The sequence below is a fragment of the Lutjanus erythropterus genome, unplaced genomic scaffold (assembly GCF_056507025.1).
Source record: "Lutjanus erythropterus isolate fLutEry1 unplaced genomic scaffold, fLutEry1.hap2 Scaffold_155, whole genome shotgun sequence".
Lineage (NCBI taxonomy): Eukaryota > Metazoa > Chordata > Actinopteri > Lutjaniformes > Lutjanidae > Lutjanus > Lutjanus erythropterus.
Genome location: NW_028146632.1, coordinates 1030907 through 1055061, shown reverse-complemented (window position 1 = coordinate 1055061; position 24155 = coordinate 1030907). Strand labels below are relative to the sequence as shown.

The following is a 24155-nucleotide window of genomic DNA, read 5'->3' as shown; positions in this document are numbered from 1 at the left end:
TCACTGGTTGGAAGTGATAGGAAAGTACCTGTTAGGATACTGAGAGACTCAGGGGCACTAGACTCATTTATTGTGGACTCTGTGTTGCCTTTCTCTCCAGAGACTGATACTGGGTCCAGTGTGGTTGTCCAGGGAATGGGTTTGGCTGTCTTTTCAGCTCCTCAGCATAAACTGACTCTGTCTTCTGATCTGGTGCAAGGTAATGTGACCATGGGAGTGCGTCCCTCTTTACCCATGGGAGGGATACAGGTCATTTTAGGGAATGACCTGGCTGGCGATCGAGTGTGGCCTGTTGCACCGGTAGTGGTGGACACCCCAACGTCTCAGGTAGAAGACTTTGGGTCTCCCAAAAATCCTCCTGTGGTACTACCTACCTGTGCAGTGACTCGTGCTATGAGTCAGGCTGATAGAAATTTATGTCCAGATAAGTCAGCTAAGGGAAAAAACCCGGTGTTTCCTGTGCCTGTTTTTCCCTTGCCCATGTCTCTCAGTGGCCTTGTGAAAGAGCAAAAAGATGATCCTTCGCTACAGCCACTGTACAGCCGAATTCTACCAGTCAATGAGGGAGAGAGTGCAGGTTGTGGTTACTTTCTCCAAGACGGTTTGCTGGTGAGAAAATGGGTTTCCCAGGGGGACTGTTCCTTAGGGAATGAGATGGTGCAAGTTGTTTTGCCCTCATCATTACGTTTGACTGTCCTTCAGACGGCTCATGATGGTGTAGCTGGTCATTTAGGAGTGAGGAAAACCTATGATCGAGTTACGCGGCATTTTTACTGGCCACGTTTGAAAAGGGACATTTCAGCCTTTATCAAAACTTGCCACACATGTCAGTTGACTGGAAAACCAAATCAGGCAGTTAAACCTGCCCCTTTGTATCCCATTCCAGTTGCTGAACACCCCTTTGAGCATCTGATTGTTGACTGTGTTGGCCCTTTGCCACGTTCCAAGGCTGGTAGTAACTTTTTGCTAACTGTGATGTGTCAGGCTACATGCTACCCTGCGGCCTATCCCCTTAAGAACATCACCACCAGGTCAGTTGTGAAAGCTCTGACACAGTTCTTGTCTATTTTCGGGATCCCAAAGGTTGTCCAGTCTGACCAGGGGTCTAATTTCTCATCAAAGTTGTTTGCAGAAGTGTTAAGACAGCTAAATATTAAACATTCACAGTCCAGTGCCTACCATGCACAGAGCCAGGGAGCTCTTGAGAGGTTCCATCAAACTTTGAAGTCTCTTCTCCGAGCATACTGTACTGAGTTAGACAGGGATTGGGAGGAGGGTTTACCCTCGCTGATGTTAGCTGCCAGGGAGGTGTCCCAAGAGAGTCTGGGTTTCAGCCCCAATGACCTGGTTTTCGGTCATAAGGTTCGAGGCCCTTTAGCATCCCTGTACAGTGACTGGCAAGCGAAAGAGGCCCCGCAAAATTTAATAGACTATGTAAACGGTTTCAGACAGCGACTGTATCGAGCAAATAAATTAGCAAGAGACAATTTGCAAGCAGCTCAAGGGAAAATGAAAAACCTCTATGATCGGCGGGCAGAGCGTCATGAATACAGTCCCGGTGATCAAGTTCTGGCCCTTTTGCCTCTGGTTGGTTCCCCTTTTCAGGCCAAGTTTTCCGGTCCCTATACTGTGACCCAAAAAGTGTCAGATCTGAATTATTTGATTTCAACCCCTGACAGGAGGAAGTCTGTGCAGTTGTGTCATGTTAACTTGTTGAAACCTTATTTTGCTCGCTCTGCTGTACCGGGTCCAGGGTCACTGATTTCCTCTGTTGCTGCAGCGGCATCTGTCGTTCATTCAGCCCCACCTTTTGATCAGGCAACAGAAGTTGAGGGAGAGATGTGTACGCCAGATGATGGAATTTTGAGAGGTCGCCTGAAAAACTCAGAATCTCTTGCCAGCCTTGAGGTAATGTTGCAGCATTTGCCTGAGCCGAAGCGAACAGAGTTGGTGCATCTGATCAAAGGTTATCCCTGCCTGTTCGGCGATACTCCTTCTCGTACTCATCTTATTGAGCATGACATTGATGTGGGAGAGGCCCTGCCAGTCAGACAGCGTTTTTACCGTATGTCTCCAGACAAGCGTGAGCAGTTAGAGGTAGAAGTCAGTTACATGTTAGAAAACAACATTGCTGAGCCTTGTGCGTCCAGTTGGTCTTCCCCATGCTTGCTAGTTAAAAAGTCAGATGGTACTTTTAGGCCTTGTACTGATCTGAGGAAAGTGAATAAAGTAACCAAGCCCGACTCTTTCCCACTCCCACGTATGGAGGATTGTGTGGATCAGGTTGGTTCTGCAAAGTTTGTTAGTAAGTTTGATTTACTTAAAGGTTACTGGCAGGTGCCTTTGACTCCTCGAGCTAGAGAGATTGCGGCATTTGTCACACCCAGTGGTTTGTATTCTTATACTGTGATGCCTTTTGGTTTGCGTAATGCTCCTGCCACCTTCCAGCGCCTCATGAACAAGGTTGTGTCTGGTTTGGTGGGCTGCGCTGTTTACTTGGATGACGTTGTGATTTACAGTAACTCTTGGGAAGATCATCTTCAGCGCATCAGGGCTCTGTTTGACCGTTTGGCCTGGGCATCTCTCACCATCAATCTGGCGAAATGTGAGTTTGCCAAGGCGACAGTCACCTACCTGGGTAAGGTAGTTGGCCAAGGGCAGGTGCGGCCTGTAAGGGCCAAGGTGTTAGCTGTAGACCAGTTTCCTGTGCCGACAACCAAAAAAGAACTGTCTCGTTTCTTGGGTATGGTGGGTTACTACCGTGGGTTTTGCAAAAATTTCTCCACAGTAGTTGCTCCGCTCACATCTCTTCTTAGTCCTAAGGTTAAGTTTGAGTGGTCTCCTCACTGTCAAGAAGCTTTCGAGTCTGTGAAGTCTTTGTTGTGTTCTGCCCCTGTCCTAGCAGCTCCCCAGGTGGACCAGCCTTTCTCCCTCTATGTGGACGCTAGTAAGGTGGGAGCTGGGGCTGTACTTGTGCAGACAAATGAAAACGGTGTCGACTGCCCGGTGAGTTTCTTTTCTAAAAAGTTCAACACGCATCAGTTAAATTATTCCATCATTGAAAAAGAAGCATTGGCACTCATCTGGGCATTGAAACATTTTGAGGTTTATGTGGGAGGTGGAGTAAGTCCCTTAGTGGTGTATACAGACCACAATCCCCTAACTTTTCTCCATTCCCTCCAAAACCCAAATCAGCGCCTTATGCGTTGGTGTCTGTTCCTTCAGCCATACCACCTAGACATTCGTCATATAAAGGGAACTGAGAACACAGTGGCTGATGCCATGTCTCAAGCTATGCCTGTTTAAATTCACTTGTGTGCTCCCTCCATGCAGTGTCTCTTCCTGTCTGTTCGGGCTCTCTTCTCTCTTAAACTGCTTCCTAAGGTATCAAGGTTGCTGAGAGGGAGGCCTCAACAGTTGAGGATGGAGACTACCTGCAAGTAGTAAGGGTATTCATGAGGTTACACAAGTCATAAGGGGGTTCACAGTTAATACGGTTAACTTACATTGAATGGTTACTTGCATGTTAACATTAATATACCAGAGTGTTTTGATTGTCCCCAGTTGTTTGCGCTGGTTAATTTTTGTTTGAGAATTGTAAGTTCACAGTAGCTGTGGCTGAATTTTGGAGATCCTAGTTAGGACTCCCATTTTAAGGGAGGGGGTGTGACGACCCTGTTCAGTTACGACCCTGTTCAGTTTCTCCTGCCTGTGTCTCACCATGCTCTCTCTTTCAGGGAGTTGCCTGGTAGGCGGGGCTGAGGGGGAGTGCCTGCTGGCACCTGCCCTTGTGGGCTGGACCAGGCAAGGTTATAAAGGACCTCCCATTTGGTCACACTGTCTCTCTCTCAGCCGGGCCTGCTGCATCCTCGTCAGCCTGCTACTTTTGTTTGGTTTGTTGCACCCTACAACACACTATACACCATTTTTACACCCATCCATACACTACTAACATGACTGATAACTTTCTTATAGACACATCCCATAAGTTGTTTACTTTGTTCATTTGTTTTTTAGTTAAATAAAAACAACCTTCATAAGTTATATCTGTGTGTGGCCTCCCTTTTGTTGCCAGCCTTGAGCCAGCTGGTAACAATACTTCATACACTGTGTAATTGTATTGTCCATATGAAGCCCCAGTTTGCGTCATCAGTAAGTCTGGATTATTTGCAAGATGCAAAAATAAAAAAAAAATATATTGTCTTTTTAAGGCAATAATACCATATGGGCTAGAGATGCAGTCATGTGATCAGACAGGTGCCAGTTCAATCCTGTTTTCTCAGGTGGTGATAATAAGATTGGGCTATAGTTGTACTAAGCACCTATGTGTTAAGAGGACAGCATTGTTGTCAGCTGTACTGTATGTCTCTGAATAAACAGGAGTTAAAACAACATGTTCATACCTCACTTTTTTTAAAATAAAAACTAGGCCATGCTTCACAGTTATTTTGTAGTTAAAAAAGTCACGTTTACAGTATGTTTGACATAATATTGAGCTATATAGATCAAACTTGACAAAGCTGATTGGAAGTCAGTATTTGTAGGTTACCACAGGTTTGAAATTTGAAATATTTTTTGTAGTTATGTGTTTATGAATGTTTTAATCGGTGGAATCTCTCCACACAGGCTTCACACAGTGATGTTAATCTAAAAAAGGCAGCAGTTCTCAAGGCACTTTGCCTCTACCTTGGTGAGGATGATGGGCTTCTAATTTGGGAGTATATGGTAAGTCAGTGTAATTGCTTTTTTCTCGTCAGATATATTGTAACTTAGAAAAGTACATGTTTATAGTGGGTTAGTGACTTGCTGTGTGCTGTGACTGTGGAATACAATATGACATTTGACGAATTCAGATGTTTCTAATGCTCCTCTAGAGATGTCTTTGTATCTAGATGCATTAGATACGGAGACAACAGCTCTGTGACAGAGGTATTATTACAAGATCAAAGCAAGGCTAGTGGAGTAAGAAAAGCAGACATTGTTCACAGGGCTGAACAACGTTAACATTTTTAGGCAGCTTAGATCACAGCTAAGAAGCTGAGATGATAACATTAGAAGACAGGGCAATTGATTATCATAAGCCCTAGTGCAACCAAATATTACAAAGAAGTTTTATGTCTGTGCAGTACTGGTTTGCCAACAAATGAATTGTCCTTCAACTTAACCCATAAAGGGTTCTAACTTTAATGTCAGTGTTCTCCATTAATTACCCAGAATGTGGCAACCCCCCACAGTCTAATTTATCTTGCCATAGTCTCATTATGAACCAGAAATATTTTAAGACTTCTCATAACAACATTAAACATTATGCCATTGCTTCAGCAAGATATCTTTCAGATGACATGCACAGCCTTTTTGGAGACCAGTCAGTCCAAACAGTATATTGGTGTGATGTCACACATAATTTTACAACTATGATAATCTGGTGACTCAGTCAAGGTTTAGTTATGACTCTCAAACAATGCAAAATGAAAATCAAATTGATTGACACTGCCAACTGACAAAAGATAGGAGTTATGTTTATTTTCTGTAGCTAATTACTAATTATTAGCAGAAATACAGGTGTCCTAAGTTAACCAGGGAAATAATCACCATGGAAAACTCATCAATGTACTTACACTGCACTTTTGTTGCCTCTTCTAGCCAGCAGCTGCCACTGATCTAGGTCTGAATGCATGAGTGCTACCAAGTTCAAGTTGCATGCTAATGTGAATTGTTACCTATTGATCATATTTGAGCATTTTCGTTTGTCCCTTTGTTCATGCTGAGGTCATCACCTGATCGGTGGATATATGAGAGCACAGCTTAATCCAGTGTGTTTCTCTTGCCCAAATAGTGATAGTCTGTTGACTTGTCTCTCTGAGTGTGGCTCAGATATAGGAGCATGTGGGTGTTTGTTCATAGCCACATTGTTATTATACAGACTTACATTGATAGTAAGGGGTTCAACACACAAACGTCCCCAGTTTGGTGCAGATACATTGTGTGTGAAGTGTCCCCAGTTTTAGGATAGGCTCGTGTATTGGTGGTGAAGAGGTCCAAGTACATGAGTGTCCCCAATTTGGTTCGAAGCGACGAAGACGAAGAGACGAAGAGACGAAGAGCAGGAGAGGTGTCGAGGATGTAACTGACTGCCTTTAGGTCCTGGAACAAGTCAGCGTTGCATGATGACGTGGCTATCTGCTTGACTCCATTCGAAAGGAAGATGTGCGTGTACTTTGCAAGAGTGGAGATCCGAGGGAAAAGGGGGAGGATGGTCCCTGTCTTGTTAAAACCATCTATGGTGACTGCTATGGAGCTGCTAGCTGAGATGCGTGAAAGTGTACCGAATGATAATTTATTCATGTTTGGAAGACCAGAAGCCTTGTCAGCCTACAGAGGGGGAGAGTGCCTTCAAAAATATACCAAACTCTGTGGTGCCAAACACCCTGAAGCACTGACTTCAACAAAGCTTCGAAAACATATTGCAACAATGTCACAGGTCTTGAACCTTGAGGAAAATGAGTCTGACCAACTGGCCGACTTCTTAGGCCATGATATTGGCATCCACCGACAGTACTATTGGTTGCCCCAAGGAACTCTGCAGCTTGCTAGAATGAGCAAAGTGCTCCTGGCCATGGAGAGGGGGACTGTGTCGCAGTACAAAGGGATGACACCGGATGATATCGAAATTGACCCTGAAGGTTTGGGCATGTTCTTAATTTTTGATCTATTTAACACTGGTATGGATACTCGGTTTCATATTTCTGTGTTTTTATAAATGCTGTACTAGATTCTGCCTGTGAGATTAATTGTTGATTGTTGATTTAATTTAGATCATTTTCTACTTCCAGAGAAACTGCCACAATCCAATGAAGGAGATTCCAGTGACACTTCAGAAGATGAGTGTACCAGCAGTGAAATGGAACACATAATGGATACATCTGCATCATCAGCACCATCAGCATCATCAGCACCATCAGCACCATCAGCATCATTAGCATCATCAGCACCATCAGCATCATCAGCATCATCAGCACCAGCACGTGGTGCTAGTCCTCCTATACAAGGTTAAAACCTGCAGTGCAAAGAGAATGATGATCATTGTGTCCTTGCTCTTATGACAAGATGATGAATGTTGCCATGAAGCTAATCTCTCTCTATACAGAAGTTCACATTTATATAGAATGGACATATTTATTTTTTGGTACTACAATTTCTAAACCATTTACATTCAGCGAAAGCAGCATTCAAACTGGAAGACCACTCTGAAAAACATATCTTAGACTTAAGATGCTGGAGAGCCAAACAGCATAATGATAGCTTTGACCTTCTTCCAGTAATAAAATATACTGATCACAACCCCCTGTGTTACAAAGCCACCTGTTGTTGGACTTCACAAGGCTTTTTTACCCCCCTTTCGTTAAGGCTACTACTGGGGAAAAAAATGTTCATGATGATGGCTTCATTTGCATGTTTTCCAGTATTATTACATTGCATTTGTTCTTTTCTTCACAGAACCAGCCGTACAACGAAGCAGATGCAAATGGGAAGCAGGAGAAGTTCGTTGGATCCGGAATGTCCAAAAATGGGGGTGCAGAGCTTGGTTTCAAGTCTCTACCACCATCCCTTCAAAAGTTATCCCCCGAAACCAGTCGAGGTATGCACCAGAGTCCTCAAGGTTCTGGTTCAGTCCCTTCCCGACCTCGTAGAGACTCGATGGTGGCACCGTTGGATCCTGAATGTCCAAAAATGGGGGTGCAGAGCTTGGTTTCAAGTCTCTACCACCATCCCTTCAAAAGTTATCCCCCGAAACCAGTCGAGGTATGCACCAGAGTCCTCAAGGTTCTGGTTGACCCACTTACCGACCTCGTAGAGACTCGAGGGTGGCACCGTTGGATCCGGAATGTCCAAAAATGGGGGTGCAGAGCTTGGTTTCAAGTCTCTACCACCATCCTTTCAAAAGTTATCCCCCGAAAACCAGTGGAGGTATGATAATGACATGGTGCTAGGATTATAACCTAACACTGATGTCATCACAGAGCCCATGCTAGATCAAAGCACAGGGTCTGTGACGTGATCACATTCCCTTTGATGACATCACAGCCACCTAACATTCTGATGTGTTCACTTGTGTGTGTGTGTGTGTGTGGGTGGGTGAGTGTGTGTGTGGGTGTGTGTGTACAGACAAAGTTATGAGGGTGCAGAGCCTGCTTGCAAGTCTGTACCACATTCACTTCAAAAGTTATTCCACAAAAACCCATCGAGGTATGCACCAGAGTCCTCGAGGTTCTAGTTGACCCACTTCCCAACCTTGTAGAGACTCGATGGTGGTACCCTTGGATCCGGAATGTCCGAAAATGGGGGTGCGGAGCTTAGTTTCACGTCTCTACCACCTTTCCTTCAAACGTTATCCTCCGAAAACCCATCGAGGTATGCACCAGAGTCCTCAACCTTCTGGTTGACCCACTTACCGACCTCGTAGAGACTCGAGGGTGGCACCGTTTGATCCGGAATGCTCAAAAATGGGAGTGCAGAGCTTGCTTTCAAGTCTCTACCACCATCCCTTCAAACGTTATCCTCCGAAAAACCCATCGAGGTATGCACCAGAGTCCTCAAGGTTCTGGTTCAGTCCCTTCCCGACCTCGTAGAGACTCGATGGTGGCACCGTTGGATCCGGAATGTCCAAAAATGGGGGTGCAGAGCTTACTTTCAAGTCTCTACCACCATCCCTTCAAAAGTTATCCCCCGAAACCAGTCGAGGTATGCACCAGAGTCCTCAAGGTTCTGGTTGACCCACTTCCCGACCTCGTAGAGACTCGATGGTGGCACCGTTGGATCCGGAATGTCCAAAAATTGGGGTGCAGAGCTTGGTTTCAAGTCTCTATCACCATCCCTTCAAAAGTTATCCCCCGAAACCAGTCGAGGTATGCACCAGAGTCCTCAAAGTTCTGGTTGACCCACTTACCGACCTCGTAGAGACTCGAGGGTGGCACCGTTGGATCCGGAATGTCCAAAAATGGGGGTGCAGAGCTTGGTTTCAAGTCTCTACCACCATCCCTTCAAAAGTTATCCCCCGAAAACCAGTGGAGGTATGATAATGACATGGTGCTAGGATTATAACCTAACACTCATCACAGAGCCCATGCTAGATCAAAGCACAGGGTCTGTGACGTCATCACATTCCCTTTGATGACATCACAGCCACCTAACATTCTGATGTGTTCACTTGTGTGTGTGTGTGGGTGGGTGAGTGTGTGTGTGGGTGTGTGTGTACAGACAAAGTTATGGGGGTGCAGAGCCTGCTTGCAAGTCTGTACCACATTCACTTCAAAAGTTATTCCACAAAAACCCATCGAGGTATGAACCAGAGTCCTCGAGGTTCTAGTTGACCCACTTCCCAACCTTGTAGAGACTCGATGGTGGTACCCTTGGATCCGGAATGCTCAAAAATGGGGTTGCAGAGCTGGCTTTCAAGTCTCTACCACCATCCCTTCAAACGTTATCCTCCGAAAACCCATCGAGGTATGCACCAGAGTCCTCAAGGTTCTGGTTCAGTCCCTTCCCGACCTCGTAGAGACTCGATGTTTGCACCGTTGGATCCAGAATGTCCGAAAATGGGGGTGCAGAGCTTAGTTTCAAGTCTCTACCACCTTGCCTTCAAACGTTATCCTCCGAAAACCCATCGAGGTATGCACCAGAGTCCTCAACCTTCTGGTTCAGTCCCTTCCCGACCTCATAGAGACTCGATGTTGGCACCGTTGGATCCGGAATGCTCAAAAATGGGGGTGCAGAGCTTGCTTGCTAGTCTCTACCGCCATCCCTTCAAAAGTTATCCCCCGAAAACCTGATTGGCTAGTGAGCTAAATATGGTTTAAAAAAAGACTAAAACAATGAATACGCGTAATAGTTTTTTTGTTTTGTTTTTTTTAAAAAGGTAATTGAGAAACATATGAATTAATAAATGTTTTAAATCTATTTCTACATTTTCATACACAAAGTCTGCACAGTGTGATTTCTCAGCACCTTTAAAATGTGTCTTTGTCCCTGCTTCCTTTGCTTACGGCCATACCACCCTGAACACGCCCAATCTCGGAAGCTAAGCAGGGTCGGGCCTGGTTAGTACTTGGATGGGAGACCGCCTGGGAATACCAGGTGCTGTAAGCTTTTTCAAACAGCAGAGGGCGCTGCTGCCTCCTCAGTGGATGCAGATTTTTGTATGTCTCTGGACTCTCAATTACATCAGTTATCAGCCTCACAAAACTATTCCTTATTTCAAGGAGAGAAGAGAATAAGTTGACTGTTCAGAATAATTCTGCTCTCATTAACTCTGGATGATTAGCTCCAAAAACAATAGTCTCTCACTCCCCAAAGACTGTGTGCGCTCATGTAAATACATATAGCATGTAGCTTGAGAAGTATATATGATACAGTCCATCAACAGAAACTATTCCAAAATTAACTACAGTTGTAGATCATTTAATAAAATTTTCCAAATACCCATCATCGATTAGATTTTTCTCTGCAACATGAATGTTATGTGTATCATTTGGAGGTGTAACTGCTGTCCTCAACTCACAGAAACTTTAAACATAGTCAAAGACATGGCCTATGATCTGCAGATTTATTTTTAAATTGCAGCTTTTAGAATAATGTCTATGACATGTTGGACAGCAGGTTTAAGGGTGCAGCAGCTCACTTACCGTAGATGTGGTGAGGTTCTGGTTGACCCACTTCCCGACCTCGTAGAGACTCGATGGTGGTACCGTTGGATCCGGAATGTCTGCAAATGGGGTGGGTGGGGGGGTGGGGGGACAGAGCTTGGTTTCAAGTCTCTACCACCTTCCCTTCAAAAGTTATCCCCCGAAAACGTGTCGAGGTATGCACCAGAGTCCTCGAGGTTCTGGTTGACCCACTTCCTGACGTCGTAGAGACTCGATGGTGGTACCATCGGAACCGGAATGTCCGCAAATGGGGGCGCAGAGCTTGGTTTCAAGTCTCTACCACCTTCCCTTCAAAAGTTATCCCCCGAAAACGTGTCGAGGTATGCACCAGAGTCCTCGAGGTTCTGGTTGACCCACTTCCTGACGTCGTAGAGACTCCATGGTGGTACCATCGGAACCGGAATGTCCACAAATGGGGGCGCAGAGCTTGGTTTCAAGTCTCTACCACCTTCCCTTCAAATTTATCCCCCGAAAACATGTCGAGGCATGATAATGACATGGTGGTAGGGTTATGACCTAAACACTGATGGCATCACAGAGCCCATGCTAGATCAAAGCACAGGGTCTGTGACGTCATCACATTCCCTTTGATGACATCACAGCCACCTAACATTCTGATGTGTTCACTTGTGTGTGTGTGTGTGCGTGTGTGGTGTGTGTGTGTGTGTGTGTACAGACAAGTTATGGGGGTGCAGAGCCTGTAGAGACTCGATGGTGGTACCTTTCGATCCGGAATGTCCGAAAATTGGGCGCCAGAGCCTGGTTTCAAGTCTGTATCACTTTCCCTTCAAAAGTTAATCCACAAAAACCCATGGAGGTATGCACCAGAGTTCTGGTTGACCCACTTCCCGACCTCGTAGAGACTCGATGGTGGTACCGTCGGATCCGGAATGTCCGCAAATGGGGATGCAGAGCTTGATTTCAAGTCTCTACCGCCATCCCTTCAAAAGTTATCCCCCGAAAACCCGTCGAGGTATGCACCAGAGTCCTCGAGGTTCTGGTTGACCCACTTCCCGACCTCGTAGAGATTCGATGGTGGTACCATTGGAACCGGAATGTCCGCAAATGGGGGTGCAGAGCTTGGTTTCAAGTCTCTATCACCATCTCTTGAAAAGTTATCGCCCGAAAACCTGATTGGCTAGTGAGCTAAATATGGTTAAAAAAAAGACTAAAACAATGAATACGCGTAATAGTTTTTTTGTTTTGTTTTTTTTTAAAAAGGTAATTGAGAAACATATGAATTAATAAATGTTTTAAATCTATTTCTACATTTTCATACACAAAGTCTGCACAGTGTGATTTCTCAGCACCTTTAAAATGTGTCTTTGTCCTTGCTTCCTTCGCTTACGGCCATACCACCCTGAACACGCCCGATCTCGTCCGATCTCGGAAGCTAAGCAGGGTCGGGCCTGGTTAGTACTTGGATGGGAGACCGCCTGGGAATACCAGGTGCTGTAAGCTTTTTCAAACAGCAGAGGGCGCTGCTGCCTCCTCAGTGGATGCAGATTTTTGTATGTCTCTGGACTCTCAATTACATCAGTTATCAGCCTCACAAAACTATTCCTTATTTCAAGGAGAGAAGAGAATAAGTTGACTGTTCAGAATAATTCTGCTCTCATTAACTCTGGATGATTAGCTCCAAAAACAATAGTCTCTCACTCCCCAAAGACTGTGTGCGCTCATGTAAATACATATAGCATGTAGCTTGAGAAGTATATATGATACAGTCCATCAACAGAAACTATTCCAAAATTAACTACAGTTGTAGATCATTTAATAAAATTTTCCAAATACCCATCATCGATTAGATTTTTCTCTGCAACATGAATGTTATGTGTATCATTTGGAGGTGTAACTGCTGTCCTCAACTCACAGAAACTTTAAACATAGTCAAAGACATGGCCTATGATCTGCAGATTTATTTTTAAATTGCAGCTTTTAGAATAATGTCTATGACATGTTGGACAGCAGGTTTAAGGGTGCAGCAGCTCACTTACCGTAGATGTGGTGAGGTTCTGGTTGACCCACTTCCTGACGTCGTAGAGACTCGATGGTGGTACCATCGGAACCGGAATGTCCGCAAATGGGGGCGCAGAGCTTGGTTTCAAGTCTCTACCACCTTCCCTTCAAAAGTTATCCCCCGAAAACATGTCGAGGTATGATCATGACATGGTGGTAGGGTTATGACCTAAACACTGATGGCATCACAGAGCCCATGCTAGATCAAAGCACAGGGTCTGTGACGTCATCACATTCCCTTTGATGACATCACAGCCACCTAACATTCTGATGTGTTCACTTGTGTGTGTGTGTGTGTGTGCGTGTGTGTGTGGTGTGTGTGTGTGTGTGTGTACAGACAAGTTATGGGGGTGCAGAGCCTGTAGAGACTCGATGGTGGTACCTTTCGATCCGGAATGTCCGAAAATTGGGCGCCAGAGCCTGGTTTCAAGTCTGTATCACTTTCCCTTCAAAAGTTAATCCACAAAAACCCATGGAGGTATGCACCAGAGTTCTGGTTGACCCACTTCCCGACCTCGTAGAGACTCGATGGTGGTACCGTCGGATCCGGAATGTCCGCAAATGGGGATGCAGAGCTTGATTTCAAGTCTCTACCGCCATCCCTTCAAAAGTTATCCCCCGAAAACCCGTCGAGGTATGCACCAGAGTCCTCGAGGTTCTGGTTGACCCACTTCCCGACCTCGTAGAGACTCGATGGTGGTACCATTGGAACCGGAATGTCCGCAAATGGGGGTGCAGAGCTTGGTTTCAAGTCTCTATCACCATCCCTTGAAAAGTTATCCCCCAAAAACCTGATTGGCTAGTGAGCTAAATATGGTTAAAAAAAAGACTAAAACAATGAATACGCGTAATAGTTTTTTTGTTTTGTTTTTTTTTAAAAAGGTAATTGAGAAACATATGAATTAATAAATGTTTTAAATCTATTTCTACATTTTCATACACAAAGTCTGCACAGTGTGATTTCTCAGCACCTTTAAAATGTGTCTTTGTCCCTGCTTCCTTCGCTTACGGCCATACCACCCTGAACACGCCCGATCTCGTCCGATCTCGGAAGCTAAGCAGGGTCGGGCCTGGTTAGTACTTGGATGGGAGACCGCCTGGGAATACCAGGTGCTGTAAGCTTTTTCAAACAGCAGAGGGCGCTGCTGCCTCCTCAGTGGATGCAGATTTTTGTATGTCTCTGGACTCTCAATTACATCAGTTATCAGCCTCACAAAACTATTCCTTATTTCAAGGAGAGAAGAGAATAAGTTGACTGTTCAGAATAATTCTGCTCTCATTAACTCTGGATGATTAGCTCCAAAAACAATAGTCTCTCACTCCCCAAAGACTGTGTGCGCTCATGTAAATACATATAGCATGTAGCTTGAGAAGTATATATGATACAGTCCATCAACAGAAACTATTCCAAAATTAACTACAGTTGTAGATCATTTAATAAAATTTTCCAAATACCCATCATCGATTAGATTTTTCTCTGCAACATGAATGTTATGTGTATCATTTGGAGGTGTAACTGCTGTCCTCAACTCACAGAAACTTTAAACATAGTCAAAGACATGGCCTATGATCTGCAGATTTATTTTTAAATTGCAGCTTTTAGAATAATGTCTATGACATGTTGGACAGCAGGTTTAAGGGTGCAGCAGCTCACTTACCGTAGATGTGGTGAGGTTCTGGTTGACCCACTTCCCGACCTCGTAGAGACTCGATGGTGGTACCGTTGGATCCGGAATGTCTGCAAATGGGGTGGGTGGGGGGGTGGGGGGACAGAGCTTGGTTTCAAGTCTCTACCACCTTCCCATCAAAAGTTATCCCCCGAAAACGTGTCGAGGTATGCACCAGAGTCCTCGAGGTTCTGGTTGACCCACTTCCTGACGTCATAGAGACTCGATGGTGGTACCATCGGAACCGGAATGTCCGCAAATGGGGGCACAGAGCTTGGTTTCAAGTCTCTACCACCTTCCCTTCAAAAGTTATCCCCCGAAAACGTGTCGAGGTATGCACCAGAGTCCTCGAGGTTCTGGTTGACCCACTTCCTGACGTCGTAGAGACTCGATGGTGGTACCATCGGAACCGGAATGTCCGCAAATGGGGGCGCAGAGCTTGGTTTCAAGTCTCTACCACCTTCCCTTCAAATTTATCCCCCGAAAACATGTCGAGGTATGATAATGACATGGTGGTAGGGTTATGACCTAAACACTGATGGCATCACAGAGCCCATGCTAGATCAAAGCACAGGGTCTGTGACGTCATCACATTCCCTTTGATGACATCACAGCCACCTAACATTCTGATGTGTTCACTTGTGTGTGTGTGTGTGCGTGTGTGGTGTGTGTGTGTGTGTGTGTACAGACAAGTTATGGGGGTGCAGAGCCTGTAGAGACTCGATGGTGGTACCTTTCGATCCGGAATGTCCGAAAATTGGGCGCCAGAGCCTGGTTTCAAGTCTGTATCACTTTCCCTTCAAAAGTTAATCCACAAAAACCCATGGAGGTATGCACCAGAGTTCTGGTTGACCCACTTCCCGACCTCGTAGAGACTCGATGGTGGTACCGTCGGATCCGGAATGTCCGCAAATGGGGATGCAGAGCTTGATTTCAAGTCTCTACCGCCATCCCTTCAAAAGTTATCCCCCGAAAACCCGTCGAGGTATGCACCAGAGTCCTCGAGGTTCTGGTTGACCCACTTCCCGACCTCGTAGAGACTCGATGGTGGTACCATTGGAACCGGAATGTCCGCAAATGGGGGTGCAGAGCTTGGTTTCAAGTCTCTATCACCATCTCTTGAAAAGTTATCCCCCGAAAACCTGATTGGCTAGTGAGCTAAATATGGTTAAAAAAAAGACTAAAACAATGAATACGCGTAATAGTTTTTTTGTTTTGTTTTTTTTTAAAAAGGTAATTGAGAAACATATGAATTAATAAATGTTTTAAATCTATTTCTACATTTTCATACACAAAGTCTGCACAGTGTGATTTCTCAGCACCTTTAAAATGTGTCTTTGTCCTTGCTTCCTTCGCTTACGGCCATACCACCCTGAACACGCCCGATCTCGTCCGATCTCGGAAGCTAAGCAGGGTCGGGCCTGGTTAGTACTTGGATGGGAGACCGCCTGGGAATACCAGGTGCTGTAAGCTTTTTCAAACAGCAGAGGGCGCTGCTGCCTCCTCAGTGGATGCAGATTTTTGTATGTCTCTGGACTCTCAATTACATCAGTTATCAGCCTCACAAAACTATTCCTCATTTCAAGGAGAGAAGAGAATAAGTTGACTGTTCAGAATAATTCTGCTCTCATTAACTCTGGATGATTAGCTCCAAAAACAATAGTCTCTCACTCCCCAAAGACTGTGTGCGCTCATGTAAATACATATAGCATGTAGCTTGAGAAGTATATATGATACAGTCCATCAACAGAAACTATTCCAAAATTAACTACAGTTGTAGATCATTTAATAAAATTTTCCAAATACCCATCATCGATTAGATTTTTCTCTGCAACATGAATGTTATGTGTATCATTTGGAGGTGTAACTGCTGTCCTCAACTCACAGAAACTTTAAACATAGTCAAAGACATGGCCTATGATCTGCAGATTTATTTTTAAATTGCAGCTTTTAGAATAATGTCTATGACATGTTGGACAGCAGGTTTAAGGGTGCAGCAGCTCACTTACCGTAGATGTGGTGAGGTTCTGGTTGACCCACTTCCTGACGTCGTAGAGACTCGATGGTGGTACCATCGGAACCGGAATGTCCGCAAATGGGGGCGCAGAGCTTGGTTTCAAGTCTCTACCACCTTCCCTTCAAAAGTTATCCCCCGAAAACGTGTCGAGGTATGCACCAGAGTCCTCGAGGTTCTGGTTGACCCACTTCCTGACGTCGTAGAGACTCGATGGTGGTACCATCGGAACCGGAATGTCCGCAAATGGGGGCGCAGAGCTTGGTTTCAAGTCTCTACCACCTTCCCTTCAAAAGTTATCCCCCGAAAACATGTCGAGGTATGATAATGACATGGTGGTAGGGTTATGACCTAAACACTGATGGCATCACAGAGCCCATGCTAGATCAAAGCACAGGGTCTGTGACGTCATCACATTCCCTTTGATGACATCACAGCCACCTAACATTCTGATGTGTTCACTTGTGTGTGTGTGTGTGTGTGTGTGCGTGTGTGGTGTGTGTGTGTGTGTGTGTACAGACAAGTTATGGGGGTGCAGAGCCTGTAGAGACTCGATGGTGGTACCTTTCGATCCGGAATGTCCGAAAATTGGGCGCCAGAGCCTGGTTTCAAGTCTGTATCACTTTCCCTTCAAAAGTTAATCCACAAAAACCCATGGAGGTATGCACCAGAGTTCTGGTTGACCCACTTCCCGACCTCGTAGAGACTCGATGGTGGTACCGTCGGATCCGGAATGTCCGCAAATGGGGATGCAGAGCTTGATTTCAAGTCTCTACCGCCATTCCTTCAAAAGTTATCCCCCGAAAACCCGTCGAGGTATGCACCAGAGTCCTCGAGGTTCTGGTTGACCCACTTCCCGACCTCGTAGAGACTCGATGGTGGTACCATTGGAACCGGAATGTCCACAAATGGGGGTGCAGAGCTTGGTTTCAAGTCTCTATCACCATCTCTTGAAAAGTTATCCCCCGAAAACCTGATTGGCTAGTGAGCTAAATATGGTTAAAAAAAAAGACTAAAACAATGAATACGCGTAATAGTTTTTTTGTTTTGTTTTTTTTTAAAAAGGTAATTGAGAAACATATGAATTAATAAATGTTTTAAATCTATTTCTACATTTTCATACACAAAGTCTGCACAGTGTGATTTCTCAGCACCTTTAAAATGTGTCTTTGTCCCTGCTTCCTTCGCTTACGGCCATACCACCCTGAACACGCCCGATCTCGTCCGATCTCGGAAGCTAAGCAGGGTCGGGCCTGGTTAGTACTTGGATGGGAGACCGCCTGGGAATACCAGGTGCTGTAAGCTTTTTCAAACAGCAGAGGGCGCTGCTGCCTCCTCAGTGGATGCAGATTTTTGTATGTCTCTGGACTCTCAATTACATCAGTTATCAGCCTCACAAAACTATTCCTTATTTCAAGGAGAGAAGAGAATAAGTTGACTGTTCAGAATAATTCTGCTCTCATTAACTCTGGATGATTAGCTCCAAAAACAATAGTCTCTCACTCCCCAAAGACTGTGTGCGCTCATGTAAATACATATAGCATGTAGCTTGAGAAGTATATATGATACAGTCCATCAACAGAAACTATTCCAAAATTAACTACAGTTGTAGATCATTTAATAAAATTTTCCAAATACCCATCATCGATTAGATTTTTCTCTGCAACATGAATGTTATGTGTATCATTTGGAGGTGTAACTGCTGTCCTCAACTCACAGAAACTTTAAACATAGTCAAAGACATGGCCTATGATCTGCAGATTTATTTTTAAATTGCAGCTTTTAGAATAATGTCTATGACATGTTGGACAGCAGGTTTAAGGGTGCAGCAGCTCACTTACCGTAGATGTGGTGAGGTTCTGGTTGACCCACTTCCTGACGTCGTAGAGACTCGATGGTGGTACCATCGGAACCGGAATGTCCGCAAATGGGGGCGCAGAGCTTGGTTTCAAGTCTCTACCACCTTCCCTTCAAAAGTTATCCCCCGAAAACGTGTCGAGGTATGCACCAGAGTCCTCGAGGTTCTGGTTGACCCACTTCCTGACGTCGTAGAGACTCGATGGTGGTACCATCGGAACCGGAATGTCCGCAAATGGGGGCGCAGAGCTTGGTTTCAAGTCTCTACCACCTTCCCTTCAAAAGTTATCCCCCGAAAACATGTCGAGGTATGATAATGACATGGTGGTAGGGTTATGACCTAAACACTGATGGCATCACAGAGCCCATGCTAGATCAAAGCACAGGGTCTGTGACGTCATCACATTCCCTTTGATGACATCACAGCCACCTAACATTCTGATGTGTTCACTTGTGTGTGTGTGTGTGTGTGTGTGCGTGTGTGGTGTGTGTGTGTGTGTGTGTACAGACAAGTTATGGGGGTGCAGAGCCTGTAGAGACTCGATGGTGGTACCTTTCGATCCGGAATGTCCGAAAATTGGGCGCCAGAGCCTGGTTTCAAGTCTGTATCACTTTCCCTTCAAAAGTTAATCCACAAAAACCCATGGAGGTATGCACCAGAGTTCTGGTTGACCCACTTCCCGACCTCGTAGAGACTCGATGGTGGTACCGTCGGATCCGGAATGTCCGCAAATGGGGATGCAGAGCTTGATTTCAAGTCTCTACCGCCATTCCTTCAAAAGTTATCCCCTGAAAACCCGTCGAGGTATGCACCAGAGTCCTCGAGGTTCTGGTTGACCCACTTCCCGACCTCGTAGAGACTCGATGGTGGTACCATTGGAACCGGAATGTCCACAAATGGGGGTGCAGAGCTTGGTTTCAAGTCTCTATCACCATCTCTTGAAAAGTTATCCCCCGAAAACCTGATTGGCTAGTGAGCTAAATATGGTTAAAAAAAAAGACTAAAACAATGAATACGCGTAATAGTTTTTTTGTTTTGTTTTTTTTTAAAAAGGTAATTGAGAAACATATGAATTAATAAATGTTTTAAATCTATTTCTACATTTCCATACACAAAGTCTGCACAGTGTGATTTCTCAGCACCTTTAAAATGTGTCTTTGTCCCTGCTTCCTTCGCTTACGGCCATACCACCCTGAACACGCCCGATCTCGTCCGATCTCGGAAGCTAAGCAGGGTCGGGCCTGGTTAGTACTTGGATGGGAGACCGCCTGGGAATACCAGGTGCTGTAAGCTTTTTCAAACAGCAGAGGGCGCTGCTGCCTCCTCAGTGGATGCAGATTTTTGTATGTCTCTGGACTCTCAATTACATCAGTTATCAGCCTCACAAAACTATTCCTCATTTCAAGGAGAGAAGAGAATAAGTTGACTGTTCAGAATAATTCTGCTCTCATTAACTCTGGATGATTAGCTCCAAAAACAATAGTCTCTCACTCCCCAAAGACTGTGTGCGCTCATGTAAATACATATAGCATGTAGCTTGAGAAGTATATATGATACAGTCCATCAACAGAAACTATTCCAAAATTAACTACAGTTGTAGATCATTTAATAAAATTTTCCAAATACCCATCATCGATTAGATTTTTCTCTGCAACATGAATGTTATGTGTATCATTTGGAGGTGTAACTGCTGTCCTCAACTCACAGAAACTTTAAACATAGTCAAAGACATGGCCTATGATCTGCAGATTTATTTTTAAATTGCAGCTTTTAGAATAATGTCTATGACATGTTGGACAGCAGGTTTAAGGGTGCAGCAGCTCACTTACCGTAGATGTGGTGAGGTTCTGGTTGACCCACTTCCCGACCTCGTAGAGACTCGATGGTGGTACCGTTGGATCCGGAATGTCTGCAAATGGGGTGGGGGGGAGGGGGGGGGACAGAGCTTGGTTTCAAGTCTCTACCACCTTCCCTTCAAAAGTTATCCCCCGAAAACGTGTCGAGGTATGCACCAGAGTCCTCGAGGTTCTGGTTGACCCACTTCCTGACGTCGTAGAGACTCGATGGTGGTACCATCGGAACCGGAATGTCCGCAAATGGGGGCGCAGAGCTTGGTTTCAAGTCTCTACCACCTTCCCTTCAAAAGTTATCCCCCGAAAACGTGTCGAGGTATGCACCAGAGTCCTCGAGGTTCTGGTTGACCCACTTCCTGACGTCGTAGAGACTCGATGGTGGTACCATCGGAACCGGAATGTCCGCAAATGGGGGCGCAGAGCTTGGTTTCAAGTCTCTACCACCTTCCCTTCAAAAGTTATCCCCCGAAAACATGTCGAGGTATGATAATGACATGGTGGTAGGGTTATGACCTAAACACTGATGGCATCACAGAGCCCATGCTAGATCAAAGCACAGGGTCTGTGACGTCATCACATTCCCTTTGATGACATCACAGCCACCTAACATTCTGATGTGTTCACTTGTGTGTGTGTGTGTGTGTGTGTGCGTGTGTGGTGTGTGTGTGTGTGTGTGTACAGACAAGTTATGGGGGTGCAGAGCCTGTAGAGACTCGATGGTGGTACCTTTCGATCCGGAATGTCCGAAAATTGGGCGCCAGAGCCTGGTTTCAAGTCTGTATCACTTTCCCTTCAAAAGTTAATCCACAAAAACCCATGGAGGTATGCACCAGAGTTCTGGTTGACCCACTTCCCGACCTCGTAGAGACTCGATGGTGGTACCGTCGGATCCGGAATGTCCGCAAATGGGGATGCAGAGCTTGATTTCAAGTCTCTACCGCCATCCCTTCAAAAGTTATCCCCCGAAAACCCGTCGAGGTATGCACCAGAGTCCTCGAGGTTCTGGTTGACCCACTTCCCGACCTCGTAGAGACTCGATGGTGGTACCATTGGAACCGGAATGTCCGCAAATGGGGGTGCAGAGCTTGGTTTCAAGTCTCTATCACCATCCCTTGAAAAGTTATCCCCCAAAAACCTGATTGGCTAGTGAGCTAAATATGGTTAAAAAAAAGACTAAAACAATGAATACGCGTAATAGTTTTTTTGTTTTGTTTTTTTTTAAAAAGGTAATTGAGAAACATATGAATTAATAAATGTTTTAAATCTATTTCTACATTTTCATACACAAAGTCTGCACAGTGTGATTTCTCAGCACCTTTAAAATGTGTCTTTGTCCCTGCTTCCTTCGCTTACGGCCATACCACCCTGAACACGCCCGATCTCGTCCGATCTCGGAAGCTAAGCAGGGTCGGGCCTGGTTAGTACTTGGATGGGAGACAGCCTGGGAATACCAGGTGCTGTAAGCTTTTTCAAACAGCAGAGGGCGCTGCTGCCTCCTCAGTGGATGCAGATTTTTGTATGTCTCTGGACTCTCAATTACATCAGTTATCAGCCTCACAAAACTATTCCTTATTTCAAGGAGAGAAGAGAATAAGTTGACTGTTCAGAATAATTCTGCTCTCATTAACTCTGGATGATTAGCTCCAAAAACAATAGTCTCTCACTCCCCAAAGACTGTGTGCGCTCATGTAAATACATATAGCATGTAGCTTGAGAAGTATATATGATACAGTCCATCAACAGAAACTATTCCAAAATTAACTACAGTTGTAGATCATTTAATAAAATTTTCCAAATACCCATCATCGATTAGATTTTTCTCTGCAACATGAATGTTATGTGTATCATTTGGAGGTGTAACTGCTGTCCTCAACTCACAGAAACTTTAAACATAGTCAAAGACATGGCCTATGATCTGCAGATTTATTTTTAAATTGCAGCTTTTAGAATAATGTCTATGACATGTTGGACAGCAGGTTTAAGGGTGCAGCAGCTCACTTACCGTAGATGTGGTGAGGTTCTGGTTGACCCACTTCCCGACCTCGTAGAGACTCGATGGTGGTACCGTTGGATCCGGAATGTCTGCAAATGGGGTGGGGGGGAGGGGGGGGGACAGAGCTTGGTTTCAAGTCTCTACCACCTTCCCTTCAAAAGTTATCCCCCGAAAACGTGTCGAGGTATGCACCAGAGTCCTCGAGGTTCTGGTTGACCCACTTCCTGACGTCGTAGAGACTCGATGGTGGTACCATCGGAACCGGAATGTCCGCAAATGGGGGCGCAGAGCTTGGTTTCAAGTCTCTACCACCTTCCCTTCAAAAGTTATCCCCCGAAAACGTGTCGAGGTATGCACCAGAGTCCTCGAGGTTCTGGTTGACCCACTTCCTGACGTCGTAGAGACTCGATGGTGGTACCATCGGAACCGGAATGTCCGCAAATGGGGGCGCAGAGCTTGGTTTCAAGTCTCTACCACCTTCCCTTCAAAAGTTATCCCCCGAAAACATGTCGAGGTATGATAATGACATGGTGGTAGGGTTATGACCTAAACACTGATGGCATCACAGAGCCCATGCTAGATCAAAGCACAGGGTCTGTGACGTCATCACATTCCCTTTGATGACATCACAGCCACCTAACATTCTGATGTGTTCACTTGTGTGTGTGTGTGTGTGTGCGTGCGTGTGTGGTGTGTGTGTGTGTGTGTGTGTGTACAGACAAGTTATGGGGGTGCAGAGCCTGTAGAGACTCGATGGTGGTACCTTTCGATCCGGAATGTCCGAAAATTGGGCGCCAGAGCCTGGTTTCAAGTCTGTATCACTTTCCCTTCAAAAGTTAATCCACAAAAACCCATGGAGGTATGCACCAGAGTTCTGGTTGACCCACTTCCCGACCTCGTAGAGACTCGATGGTGGTACCGTCGGATCCGGAATGTCCGCAAATGGGGATGCAGAGCTTGATTTCAAGTCTCTACCGCCATCCCTTCAAAAGTTATCCCCCGAAAACCCGTCGAGGTATGCACCAGAGTCCTCGAGGTTCTGGTTGACCCACTTCCCGACCTCGTAGAGACTCGATGGTGGTACCATTGGAACCGGAATGTCCGCAAATGGGGGTGCAGAGCTTGGTTTCAAGTCTCTATCACCATCCCTTGAAAAGTTATCCCCCGAAAACCTGATTGGCTAGTGAGCTAAATATGGTTAAAAAAAAGACTAAAACAATGAATACGCGTAATAGTTTTTTTGTTTTGTTTTTTTTTAAAAAGGTAATTGAGAAACATATGAATTAATAAATGTTTTAAATCTATTTCTACATTTTCATACACAAAGTCTGCACAGTGTGATTTCTCAGCACCTTTAAAATGTGTCTTTGTCCCTACTTCCTTCGCTTACGGCCATACCACCCTGAACACGCCCGATCTCGTCCGATCTCGGAAGCTAAGCAGGGTCGGGCCTGGTTAGTACTTGGATGGGAGACCGCCTGGGAATACCAGGTGCTGTAAGCTTTTTCAAACAGCAGAGGGCGCTGCTGCCTCCTCAGTGGATGCAGATTTTTGTATGTCTCTGGACTCTCAATTACATCAGTTATCAGCCTCACAAAACTATTCCTTATTTCAAGGAGAGAAGAGAATAAGTTGACTGTTCAGAATAATTCTGCTCTCATTAACTCTGGATGATTAGCTCCAAAAACAATAGTCTCTCACTCCCCAAAGACTGTGTGCGCTCATGTAAATACATATAGCATGTAGCTTGAGAAGTATATATGATACAGTCCATCAACAGAAACTATTCCAAAATTAACTACAGTTGTAGATCATTTAATAAAATTTTCCAAATACCCATCATCGATTAGATTTTTCTCTGCAACATGAATGTTATGTGTATCATTTGGAGGTGTAACTGCTGTCCTCAACTCACAGAAACTTTAAACATAGTCAAAGACATGGCCTATGATCTGCAGATTTATTTTTAAATTGCAGCTTTTAGAATAATGTCTATGACATGTTGGACAGCAGGTTTAAGGGTGCAGCAGCTCACTTACCGTAGATGT

General features: G+C 45.1%; 7 non-coding genes and 1 pseudogene across 7 annotated transcripts; all 8 read left to right on the top strand.

The window, feature by feature from the left end:
• Nucleotides 1–10037: 10037 nt before the first annotated feature.
• LOC146304360 (5S ribosomal RNA) lies at nt 10038–10146 on the top strand (annotated as a pseudogene).
• Nucleotides 10147–12045: 1899 nt separating this feature from the next.
• On the top strand, nt 12046–12164 carry LOC146304359 (5S ribosomal RNA). The gene has a single exon (XR_014769416.1). It is a non-coding gene; the product is annotated as a 5S ribosomal RNA (ribosomal RNA).
• A 1561-nt stretch (nt 12165–13725) lies between these two features.
• On the top strand, nt 13726–13844 carry LOC146304358 (5S ribosomal RNA). Its single transcript, XR_014769415.1, has one exon. It is a non-coding gene; the product is annotated as a 5S ribosomal RNA (ribosomal RNA).
• Nucleotides 13845–15743: 1899 nt separating this feature from the next.
• LOC146304357 (5S ribosomal RNA) lies at nt 15744–15862 on the top strand. Its single transcript, XR_014769414.1, has one exon. It is a non-coding gene; the product is annotated as a 5S ribosomal RNA (ribosomal RNA).
• A 1727-nt stretch (nt 15863–17589) lies between these two features.
• On the top strand, nt 17590–17708 carry LOC146304356 (5S ribosomal RNA). The gene has a single exon (XR_014769413.1). It is a non-coding gene; the product is annotated as a 5S ribosomal RNA (ribosomal RNA).
• Nucleotides 17709–19435: 1727 nt separating this feature from the next.
• On the top strand, nt 19436–19554 carry LOC146304355 (5S ribosomal RNA). The gene has a single exon (XR_014769412.1). It is a non-coding gene; the product is annotated as a 5S ribosomal RNA (ribosomal RNA).
• Nucleotides 19555–21461: 1907 nt separating this feature from the next.
• Nucleotides 21462–21580, top strand: LOC146304354 (5S ribosomal RNA). Its single transcript, XR_014769426.1, has one exon. It is a non-coding gene; the product is annotated as a 5S ribosomal RNA (ribosomal RNA).
• A 1911-nt stretch (nt 21581–23491) lies between these two features.
• LOC146304353 (5S ribosomal RNA) lies at nt 23492–23610 on the top strand. Its single transcript, XR_014769410.1, has one exon. It is a non-coding gene; the product is annotated as a 5S ribosomal RNA (ribosomal RNA).
• The last annotated feature ends 545 nt before the right edge of the window (nt 23611–24155 follow it).